General features: G+C 42.4%; 1 protein-coding gene across 5 annotated transcripts in view; it reads left to right on the plus strand.

Moving 5' to 3' along the window:
- Positions 1–12553, plus strand: part of LOC106750994 (serine/threonine-protein kinase 24-like) — a 99907-nt gene that overhangs the window by 56339 nt on the left and 31015 nt on the right. For 2 of the 5 annotated variants that reach the window (XM_014631715.1, XM_014631727.1), the window contains exon 1: positions 6203–6402. The exons of the other annotated variants lie outside the window; for them this stretch is intronic. The gene's annotated coding sequence lies outside the window, so the exon portion shown is untranslated. Of the gene's footprint in view, positions 1–6202; positions 6403–12553 lie in introns of those variants that run through there. 5 annotated transcript variants of the gene reach the window in all.

Genomic DNA, 12553 nt, shown 5'->3' on the forward strand with positions numbered 1-12553 from the left:
CTCTACAAACACACGGGGGTGTTTGATCGCCGGTTCTGATTCTGAAATGTCGATCGTGAGTTAGCCGCTTCGACGATAAATCTCTTTTCAGGATCTCTTTTTTCCACTATTTTTGCCATCGCCTCCTATGGACATTTTTGGGGCTTATGTTATCTCAATATTTTATGTTATGTTGATATTCAATATGTGTAAGTTTTAAAATAACACATTTTATACTTCGGTCGCGATTAATTTTGTATTAACTTTTGACGTAATATTTGTCTTACTTTTCATTCATATACTCATTTTGTGTTAGATTAACACAAAAATTGGAATGGACCGCTATAATATGTATTAAATTTAACACGAATTTTTTACTCTGTAGCTGCTCGCAATGTCTAGATTAAGGAAAAAAATTCCGGAGGATTTGAAGCGAATTCTCGAAGGTCGGACGAATTAGTCGGCTTGGTTTAAAAAGTGCGCTACAATTTTGCGCCATTACGCGACCGCAAAAAGCGGTCTTGCCTCTCTCGTCCAATCTTTTCTCTCTCGCTGACTTGTCGCGCCACGCCGCGCTGCGATATATCTCGTCGCCTTTCACTCGCGCCATTGTGCGACCGCGGCAGTTGCGCAACGATGTTTTAGTTCTGCGCGTGTTGCAGAATATGAACGGGCTCGTCATCGCGCCGCGGCGTCGGTCGCAGCTGCCGCTCGATTGTCTTCTTCCGGCACGCGCTGAGATGCCACCCGGTGTGACGCGCGGCGTCTCGCTAAGAGTCTGGCGACCTGTTATTACTATTATTATTTATCGTTATTCTATTTCATAGAAAATATGTCACACGCCCCGGTCGGAGCAGTAACATTCACCCGTGTGTAGAAACACACCGGTTTACCTTCTGCATTTTTTTTCGTTTCACTGGAAATTTACTCGAAGCGGCGGTGAAAATCCCGTCGCTCGAAATTGCAAGAGTGAATGTTTCATTCAAATTCGGAGTGAATCCACGCGAGTGAATGTTTCGACCACTTGGAGTGAATTTGTTCCCGTGTGACGGCGGCTGATACACCAGATTTGCGCTACAATTTCGAGCGAAAATATTTACTCGACGAGATTCAGAGTGAAGTAGAGGAGGATTCACTTTACGAAAAATCACTCGAATTCGAGTGGCTCGGCTGTTACTCTATTTTTTGCGTGAAATTCCACTCCGAGAAAGTTTGAGAGTATTGACAACACCAATTCGTACTATTTCGGCACCGTGCACAGCTATTAACAGATATATCTTATTTCTGCGAGATTAAACGGAGCTAATCATATCTAAAAAAATGGGATCGCATTCATTTAATAGTCAACGTGATAATGAAAAAACCAAACGCATTCTGGTTGAAGGATATAGAATTTTTTGTTAAAATAATTGGTTTCATAAGAACCAGAAATTATATCTCATAAATTAGCGGAACAAAAATGTCCAATTCTAACTAATATTATTATTTGCTATTCATTTGTTGTTAAAAAGTTGCCAAAAAATATATCACTCGGTTAGTTTTTTTAAATAAAATTCCGCTAAAGGAAGATTAAGTTAGTGGATTTATTTATATATAGCAACGAAATTTAACGTATTTGGACAATATTCTAGAAGCAACATTTCCCTGTGCAGAATAATAAACTATCGGGAAAATATCGAGGGATTCGATAGAGAAAAGTCAAGTGTATGAGAACGCCGCGCGAACGTCATTGCGCCATCGCACGTTTGCGTTTCCATCGAGATCTATCGCGGACCGGCGATATCATTAAAATTTAATAGCCGGATGACACACGCGCGTCGTGAATCACGCTCGGTCCGCGTGTGTGTTTCGCCTGACTTCGTCCTAACCGACCGTCCGCCTACGCGAAATATCGTTCCGCCCCATAATTCAGCCCGTAAAGCCGCGACCGTACGCCCAGGTGCTAAAGTGAAGTTTCCGTCCCTCATCCTTCTTCATATATATCCGTCGTAATAAAGCCATTTTCGTCCGTATAAGTCGGCCGAAATTTAAACCACCGCGACGTACTGCACCCCCAATCCACCCATGCAGTCGCTGCACTTCGCTCAGAGACTGGAACGAGGCGGTGTTCGCAACTTCGAATCTATCGCTAATACAACAGCCGCCATATATAGATTAGGTCATTCTGAACAAAAAAGTCTTACCATTTTACAAATAACTACGCAAATCTTTGAGTTATTAAAGGAATTTCGGTCATTTTTAATAATAACTCAAACCTTTGTATTTGTTGTTTGCAAAATGGTGGAGGACTTACATAAAACTGCAAGTATATGACGGATGGGGCACTTAGTGACATAGATAATCTGTATATCTCAGTTGCGTGATACGACACGGTATATTATCCGACAGAAATTTTCCCTGTGTATACATCGCGAGAACGGTTGCACTTTCAGTAACTCGCACGACTCGTGCTCGTTTAAGAAATGGAGTAATATCATTCTCATATCACTCACAGTTCTTCTTCCTCCCTTTTTTTTTTTCGGACGTTTCCGAATGGCGCAAAGATATGCGTCTGATCGATCGTCTCGCAATCCGATCTTCATACATATTTATTTTACGGGCGGACGCGCTAAAAGCTCGACTGACGGACCGATGGTGTGCCATTAATATATACATCGGGACAATAAATCGTAGAAAGATCGTCGGAGAGTTAAGCTATTTCTTGACGAGGAGAGCGAATCCCGAGGAGACCGAATTGACGCGTGTATATTCGCTCCCGCGAGATACGATATAAATTCGCGTTTCAGAGGCACGACCGTCGGTTTTCCGTATTTATTATTGTTAGTTGGATTTGAAGCAACGCGCGTAACGCGATGAACGCTCGCAATGATACACGTAATACCCCTGATAATTATACTCAGGATATATCGATGCTGGACAGCGAGACATTCATCGAACACTTTTATCCGCGCTCGTCGGCTGTTATATTCGTTTAAATATTGCAGTATCGTATTTTCGCTCGCATTTGTTGCCGGCCTACCGGTGGCACACCTGTTGCTCATTACACACTGCGTAGTTTTAATTTTTCACAGTCGCCTCGTCGTTTTAATGACGCTTTTTTAATGAGACCGTTTGCTGCGCGATTACATAAAATTGAATCGCGCGAGCTTCCGCGTTCTCCTGTTCTCAGTCGGAAATCGCCACTGCAAATGCCCTCGGGAGAAGAAGAAATATTTATAGCTCTTCCCCGTTAGAATTGTATATGACGTGCCCTGCACGTGTATGTCGGCTCGACGACCGCACCCTCGATTTGCACCTTAAGATCCGTCGGCGCATGTAAGAACAATCTGGAGCGTGCGGTTGTCGTGGAAGAAATTGATCGACGACGGGGACACCGAAATAAACCGTGTCCAACGTGCAGCCTGTCCCTGAACGCTGCTCAGGCGTGATGTGCGAACAATGGGAACATTGTCAGATTGACGTGACTTCCTGTTGCGACTTACAGAGCCCCGCTACTCTTTAATCCACGGCAGCCGATCTCTCGGTGTGATCCCTTCAATCGCGCAGTTAGCTCCAAGTCACTCGCCTGAGGCGGTTTAACAAAAGAAGTTTTTCAGATCCTGCTAAATTATTATTGTGTCCGTTTGACTGGTGATCTCGCGCAGTTCGAAATTAAATCGATCCCGATGGGAGAAAAGAACGTACTTCGACCTTGCCTTCCGCTGTGAATAATTGCGTAACTTCCAGCAGCAATGAAATCTCAATAGAAATATCAATTGTCGTAAGATTAATTTAAAACTCATTACATATCCCCTGAACTCTCGCGTTACTTAATGAATCTCAATTAAGAGCTTAATAATTCTACAAAGGGGAGCGACGGGGAGAGGAAGGGGGGCAAAAGAAAAACAGTTGCGGTTTACCGCGATCTCGACACGTTCGCGCGCATTTCTGCATTTTACGCTGAAAATTACATTTTCTGTTGATAAGAGAGAGAGAGAGAGAGAGAGAGACGTCCGAAAGGACGTAATTATGCTAAGCAATTACGCGCAAATGAGAGAAATATTCGTCGGTTGCACCAGTTATTAACTTCAGTTATTAAATTGCGTTTGCATCACGCCATGTGTACATGTGTGTGTTCGAGCCACGTTGGCAAAGTTTGAGAAATGAGGGGGATGGATGGGCACCGTGCGGGTTACAGCGACCACGATCTTCTACACGTCATTATGTAAACATCGCGGTCGAAAACGTGTAATTAACGAGTCCTGCCTTTTCGCGAACCCGGCAACCGCGCAATATCTCTCCGGCGATGTGTCGTAAATCTTCACTATCGCGCTCTTTTCGATGTACACCTCGACGACAGTCAGGTTTCGGTTCGCGCGTCGTCACCGTCGAAGTGTTTCAAATATTAAGCGGAAATATATTTGTTTGTGTCGAGATGATATATTATTGAATTTTTGACAATGAGTTGCAACTTGTATGACGAAGTCCGCGTAACCCTGAGACTGAGTTTCTTTTACTTGATCTTTTTCAATGTAAATTTAACCGAAATACGAGCTGAAATAATTTGAGACATATCACGTCCTGTCTAAATCGAAAGTGCGGAATTCCTAAGAACGTTCTTTCTCCTTTTCGGTAAATTTAAGGATGTATCGCCCATTAATGCCGCGCATTTTAATTGGCCTATCAAGGGAACCACTCATAAATTTCGCATTTATCAAGCAAAATTATGTTCCTATTCATTTATTCACTACGGAAATAATAAACGTTAATTTGGAACGATGTTGAGGTAAATATGTAACCAACGAATTACAAGTACGAAAACATTATTATTTGTTACTTTTCTTTTATTAATGTTATATTTATGCATCAGTTATTTTAATAGAGATACAAATATAACAAAAAGAGGTATATAAGTGTTTAAATATGTGCATATGCACATGTATTAATATAAGTTATGAACTTTACACCGCTGTATTTTCAAAACAAAATGGTCAATAATTCTGAAATTTATGATATCTGCAATCTCTCAATTACTGTCAAATTTTCAATGCAATGTAGATAAATTTGTAACTTTTTCATAATAGTTTTATTATTTTGAATTGTGGGAAATACATCCTGAAGTCCAACGAATATCAAAGTACTTCAAGGTGATACTCGGTCGTGTCATCGCGGTGATATCATCCTGTGCGTGTCATTATCGTCACATAAAATACACGAGAATACGCGCGTCGTGCTGTAATTTCATCGGCCACTTTCTTTCCGCGATCCGCGCGCATCACACGTAATAATTACTGCTGCGATGAGGCCGGTAATAAGCCGCATTACGATTGCCATTGCGAGGAACAATGGAAATAATGCGTGCGTTCGCGTGCGCGTCGAAGGGAAAGTCGACAAATTAATATTTATTACTCCGTGCGCGGCCAATCAATGACCACCACTTGCGGATAAATTAGCGAACGCCGTGGTTAATTGGGAAATGAAAAATGATGATTATCCTTGTGACCGCGAGTTTCTAGGCTATGTTACCTATCGTAAAATCTATCGGTGAGTAACCTTCGACTTCCAAACCAGTCTTCGAAAATGATCACAAAGTATCGATAAATTCCGAGATGAAAATTTCCCGCGAGAAATGATTTCGTTCTACTTGATTTTTATTCTTTAAACTCGGATTCAAAATTCTTTAAATTTCAAATAAATTCCTGAAACCTAAAATTCTTGAAATTTAATATCCCTCAAAATTTCAAGTTCACACAGTAAAAAATTTCAGTGTTAAAAACGGTCTACTAAAATTTGGTGTTACTTTAACATGGGGAATGTGTTAAAAAGTAATTGTAATTATAATTGAAAATAAAAAAAAAACATGTTGACAAGATGAATATTAATGCAACATCATATTTGTGTAGATTTTAACACATTCCCCGTGTGTAAAGCGACAGAAAATTTCAGCAGGCCGTTTTTTGGTACATTGTGAAACTCATAATTTCCCGAAAATTGTTCGACTCGCTCGCAAATTCTTGAATGAACTTTAGCAATAATTATAGGACGGGGTAGGGGGACGCCGTTGTTAACGCTCACGGCAGAAAGTAAGAACGATTTAGTCGGCGTAATGAAGATATCGAGAAGCATCTCGGAATGTCTCGACGCACCGTTCCTTCTTCCCCTACTCCGAGCCAGTCGCGGCTCTCCCGCGCGCCTTTCTTCTTGCGGCTGCACCGCGTGTCAGTTAGTTCGCAGGCAGCCGTCAGTCAGCTGGTCCTGTCCGCGATCTGTGCGAGTGGTGATCCGTTTCGTGGAGAGAATATTCGGAAAAAGCGGATTATCAGTGTTATCGGGTAAATAAAGTGCGGGTGCGCGTGAAAGAATTTAATTTCCAGCGTGAAATGCAGAAACGAGATCTGTATTGTTCATTTTGCCCCACCGCGAACCTTTTTTCCGCGCCCCTTTGTAAGATTATTAAGCTTTTAATTAAGACTCCATTGGGAGCGAATGAGGCTGCCCGACACGGGGGGATGACGGATCTTTCTTGTCGATCGCCGCGAGATTCCGCAGATTTCTCCATTTATATAGAAAACCCGCCTTTGACGATGATTCTGAGGATAATGAGAAAAATCGCGACGTTTTTAATGGAACGTTTAATTGGAAAGAGATACATTATATATCCGCGTTTGGCTTTCTCCGAAGTCGGAGGGAAAATTAACAATTATATCGCAGTGTTATAATATCGAGAACGATTAAATTTATCGGCTTAATGCGAGTCGAGAGATTGGAAGGAGATTTTCGCGTTTTCGCCGCTCGCCGACGGAACGGCCGACGGTATCGCTGGAAAACGCAATATAGGAGCGGAAGCGTTGAAAAACGAGAATGAATATCCGGTTGATAAACGTATCGGGATGCGCGTACACACGTACTGTGCGCGAAATCGTAACATATGCTATCAGAACACGCGCACGATCTTTGTGTGCGACTATCCGTGTTCGATTATCCCACGACGGGACGAGACGATTTATCGTCGTCAGTTTGGCGTAACGCGAAGCACGCGGCTGTCATCTGCGCGACGTCAAGGCTCGAATTTACCGACGGAACGCAGCTCGTTCGATCGATTTCAGAATTAATCCCACGACTCGAACGCGTGGCTCTTATACGCTGAGAGACAAATATTCCGTATTTGTAACTATGGTCATCGTAGTGGAAGAACTTGTAGTCGGAAGAATCATTTTTTCTAGTAAGTGTGACATTGTACTGAGAAAAAGATACTTAACACGTTCATTGCCAAGCTGAAAATTGGAATTTCGTTTTTTTTTAATTCTTTTATTTAGTTTTTATTGTGCTCAAAATAAGTTAATATATTATTTATATGCTTTTATTATTATGTACATAGGATTTATGTACTCTAAATATCTATTACGCGATAACGCATGATCGGCCGTTTGGTGAGAACTCGCATCACGCGATATCGCGTGATTGGCAATGAACGTATTAAACATTTATTTATGGGATATGGGGTTTATTTCTGCAAAATAATTTTTATTTCGGTGAAATAAATCTTACATTTCCTACAAATAAATTTTTCAGCATTTTTCTCGGTATATAATGCCAGTGATAAGAATACCTTATTACATTACGTTACATTTTACTTTTATATTGTACTATTATATTGCTACTATTATTTTTGTTTTTAAAACCGTAAAAAGGGAATATATGGAGGAAAATAATTTTGCTATTCTGGCGAAAGCAGTTATTACATTGAGAAAAAATGCTTAAAAATTTAGTTATGTGTGGCAAGGTTTATTTTGTCAAAATAGGTTTACTTCTGAAATAAGGTGAAATAAACCTTATATTTCACAAATAAATTGTTGAAGTATCTTTTTTCAGTATACCGCATATTCGTTGCAACAGCGATAAAATTTAATTGGCATAACCAAATAAGTGAATCATTCGTAATTAGAGCGGAAACAGTTTTGCTGCCAACATAGAAAATATGCTGCTGAGTGAATTTGTCCCTAGGACACGTTAATTTATTGTTAGAAGAAAATAGTGTTTTCCTACATTTACCAATTTGTTCTTACAACAAAACAATTTGTAAATTCAGCAAAATAATCCAGCGAATGGTAATAAGTACTTTTAACAAATTATTTTGCTGTCCACATAATAACCGACAGATTTTGCTGTAACAGCAAATTATTTTTCTCCATGTAGTTCAAGTCGAAAATAACTATAGTTTCTCTCAGTGTACGTAGAGTCATATATTGAGTGGCTCGATGAGTTCGTGGAGATTTTTGTGAAGGATTCAAGGCCGATGTTTTTGTAGTTGGACACAACTTTATTCGATAATATTGACTGTTTTTTCGATGACAGAAGATTAGCGAAAAAAAAAAAACGGGTAAGATAAAGTAGTGCCTGACTATGGGGATATTGGCTTTGAGTTTTATATAAAACAATTCTATGAACTCATTGATTAACCCGATAGAATAAAGTGTGCCAATAATGGCGCTACGCTATTCTTAGCGCTCGAATTCGAGAGACATTTTTCTCCGCAGCTTCGTGTCTGTGAATTCGATTTTTCTTCTCTTTGTCGGTTTTTAATCGAACGAAATTTTAATCATAATTGCTCGACTCTCTTTCTTTTTATCTCATTTTGTCTATCTATCTGGAAGCGCGAATGTGGTGGCTTAGCTGTAGACGAGCGCGACCAGGACGTTCTTTGCTGCTAAGTAAGGTAGTGTGTTTTCGGGCACGGTAGGTTAATTCTCTCCGCGGCGATGGTTGAGCTATGTAGAGCATAAAACGGCCGATTCGTCCACGCGGGGATGAGAGAGGCTGCTCGAAATAATTATCCCTTCTCGAGAGGTAGGTACGGTTCGTGCGACTCGTCATCGCGGATAATCCGCGAGAGAAGGACTGGCGTGGTCGACGGATATCCCGGAAAATAAACGCGCAGCTTCCCGAAAATTAACCTCGAAATTTGCGGTATTTCGCGACTCTTTTTTTCATCGTTCGTCGGAGGTTACCCGCTTAATTTTCAAGCGTGGAAAGCGCGGGAGAATTCAATCAGCGGAAGTTTCACCGATATTTGTTCCTTTTTTCCCCTCGGGAACGGAGAGGAGACAATTGAAGGACTCGTTGAAATTTTCGGCAAACTGCTCGCTTCTCCCCTTCGAAATTGCTCCTCCGCTCGACAACGGCGGTTCGAGTCGAGGCGAATCTCGCGCTGACCGACGGCGGCTTTGTCTCGTTCGCGTCGTTAGAATGAAAAAAGTGGAAGAAAAAAAAAATGTGAGAAACGTCGCGGCGAATCGCTCGCGAGAGTTTTCATACAAAAGGGAAACCCCGGCGGACTCCTCGAGGGTCGCTCGTGGAAGAAATGAGTGAAAGTGGCCGTTACTTAACTTCATCGCTCGCTTCGCGAATGAAAAGCATTTTCTCACCGCCAATTAGCCGGAAAATATCCAATGTGCCGGGAGGGAGGGAAGAAGGGCTATCTATTGTCTCGTTTTTCGTTCCGCTGCGGAATAACGGTGATGGGGAGTTTTCAGTTTAGCTTTGTCGTTGTCTGGTCGTTTCAGCGCCCCGAGAGAATGAACATTTCCGGCTGATCGTCGTCTTTCTCAATTTGCGAATGCGAATAGCTCGTACTAAGACAAATCTTACGAGGAATTGAGCCGAACGATTGTGTCTCGTTCTCGCCGGCGAAAGGGGAACTCGTTTAATCGGTTTGATCTCTCTCTCTCTCTCTCTCTCTCTCTCTATCTCTCGGGAATCGGAGAAACAGGTTCTACCTGAGCGGTCTAATTAAAATAGACGGTTGTTCGTTGCATATTTTTCCCAAACGCACGCTACATAGGTGAGACGAATTTTCTTCTCCCCTCCTCTCTTTCTCTCTCTATCCCGTCCGGTTATAACGACCCGGAACGAGTCGCGCGCATCGGTAAAAATCGAGCGGTTTGGCGACTTTACGGCGATCGGTCGCTCGTTTCGCCGGTCCAGTAACTTCCTGACTTTGCACATTGCGCAACGCGCTTTTCTCGCTTTACAAATTCGCCGACTGGCCAGTCGCTCGTTAATTGCGATTAATCGCCTGGGACCCCCCCCCCCCCCCNCGTTCGTATATCATGCGTCGCATTTACGTACACGTGTAATTTTTTTTTGAATTTTTGCTCTTTCTTTTTCGTCTCGTCATACCAACTATATTATAGAAATTCACAGCTATTAAGCAATTTTCGCGCACAAGTAATTCTCGCGGAAATATGCGATCTTGTAACGCGACACTTCGCGCGGTGTCGGCGGGAAAAAAGGAAATGAAAAATAACGGCACACCATGATTGCGTACGTCGATCCGGCAAAGGTGCGAAAAACGTTGCGGCATTTTCGCGGAGAAACGAGTTTCGTCCGAGAAGCGGTCGGCGTTATTCGTCGTCGTCGTCAGGACGGTCGATTATCCGCGCCGCCTCGCTCACTTTCACTGGCCCCCGCCGCAAAGAGAAAAGCGATCGAGGCATGGCCGAGGTGTTATATAAATTAGACGTTTCGCGAATTTTTCCGGCGCGCCGGTGCGTGTCGGGATGTCGATTTCGCGATAGAACGGCAATTTAATATCCCCAGATCAGATACTCCAATCGAACTGTGTTATTTGCACGCAGCGTCGCGAAGCGCGCTCGTCTTGTTTCGTACTCATCGACAGCGTTTGCTTCTTGTACTCGTTCCTTTTTTTGGTCATTCTCGTTTCACTGCAGATTCCATATAATTCGCCAGATTTTTCTTACCGTCGACGTTGAAATCCGAAAGCGACTTAATAGGCGAGTACGAGTCGGCGTGATAACGATGTCGGTGTTCTCATTTTTACGGTTGATTAAGCAACTTGAATTAACCGAGAGAAGTTTCTCGGAATATTTTTGCAAATCTGGAATATTTAAGAGTATTTTTTGCATACTTACACAGCGGGGACGGCATATTTTAATTTCAATTCGCTTTCGTCTCCTGATTTTTATTCTTAAAATAAAAAAATTGTAAACAACAAAAAGAAAAATGTAAAAAGAATGAGAGAAATGAAACAACATGAGGGGGAGAGCGGAATATCATATCGGCTTGAAGAAAATCGCCTTCCACAATGCTCTTTGTTCACACACTGTCTAATGTAGTTAATCGCAAGAAATTCAACATAGTCTCGGTGAATAACGGATAACACAACTATCGAACGATTCGCTCGAGTACATGTTGACTTTTGAGTACACCATCGTGTTTTATTACCTCGAGCCCGTTTTAAACGACGTAGACTCGACCCTTCGACGACACACGCCGCGGCTCCCACGCGCTCCTGAGATCTTCTTATTCTCCTCGCGATCCCGGCAGAAGCAATCCACGGAAGCTCTCGATACCGCGGGCGGTATCCGCTTGCGTAACTTTTGCACCGGCAGCCCGGCATAACGGTATCCCAGCCGCGCGCTGGCTCGCCGAAGCGATTAGAATTAACGTTCTTTCTTCGTGTTTGGTTTCGCAGCAGCTGCTGTCCTACGCGGCAGAATTTTACTACTCGACCGACGTTCGAGATTGTGCGAACGAGAAAACTCCGCTTTCCCCGTGAACGTGAGAATACGGAACAAATCGGCGGTAGCAATTCGCTCGTTCGGTCGTAGATCCCGGTGTTAGATTATTGTTAGTAGGGATGTCATGAAAGTATCGATACTAACATTGAAACGAATATCTAATCATGAGAGTTGATATCATCATTAGTATCAGCATCAAAATATCGAAACTTACAAAGTGACACTCGCGATTGTCTCCGCACACTTGTAAGAATATCCAGGCGTTTTTTTTTCTTTTACTTCGGCAATCGATAAATAACCACAAAATTAACGAGACAAAAATCCTGAAAAGAGATCGGTTTAAAATATAAGTTGCTTGTTACATTAATTTTCACGAAGCGAAAATACATGATGTCTTTATGATCGACTGAGTAAAAAATTAAAAAAGAGACTCGAAACAAAATAGTACTGGTATCGAAAGAAAATATAGATATAAAAAAAACCGGTATTAAAAGAAAATGATCGATTCCGTTATTATATCAGTAATGTTACAACATCCTTAGTCATTAGATCATTTTGGAAAAGTCAACGAATACGCCGCAATCGCGACTGATGACGACTATGAACGAAGAGCACGCGAGAAAACGTTGTTGAAGTAGCGCAAGGCGATTTTGTCGTTTTAAAGTAAGGGAGCGCAACGAAGCTACACGCAGGACACCTGCGTATTCCTCTGAGGGGAAATTGTATTTCCTCGAAGGCACCAAAGCGTCGCTCGCCGTATCGCGTTTCGTTACTGCGAACGTAATTGGCATAATGATTATTTTCGTTCCGTGGCGTTTTCGTTCGTTATCGACTCGCGCTCGCGTCGTTTGTTACGTTCGTTCGTGCCCGACTTTTCTTCTCCACGAGCGCGCTACCGAACTAGATCTCCAGCGTGGAAAAACGCGCATGCAAAGAGCGGCCGTCCTAAACGGGCGAGAGGTGATATTAAGTTGCGTGTGCGCGAGGGGGGAAATATCGGTCACTGACTTTCGCTCCGCTCGCTTCTACCGTGTATTTGTACACTTGGTCTAACT

The sequence above is a fragment of the Dinoponera quadriceps genome, unplaced genomic scaffold (genome assembly GCF_001313825.1).
Source record: "Dinoponera quadriceps isolate SergipeBrazil2010 unplaced genomic scaffold, ASM131382v1 scaffold46, whole genome shotgun sequence".
Lineage (NCBI taxonomy): Eukaryota > Metazoa > Arthropoda > Insecta > Hymenoptera > Formicidae > Dinoponera > Dinoponera quadriceps.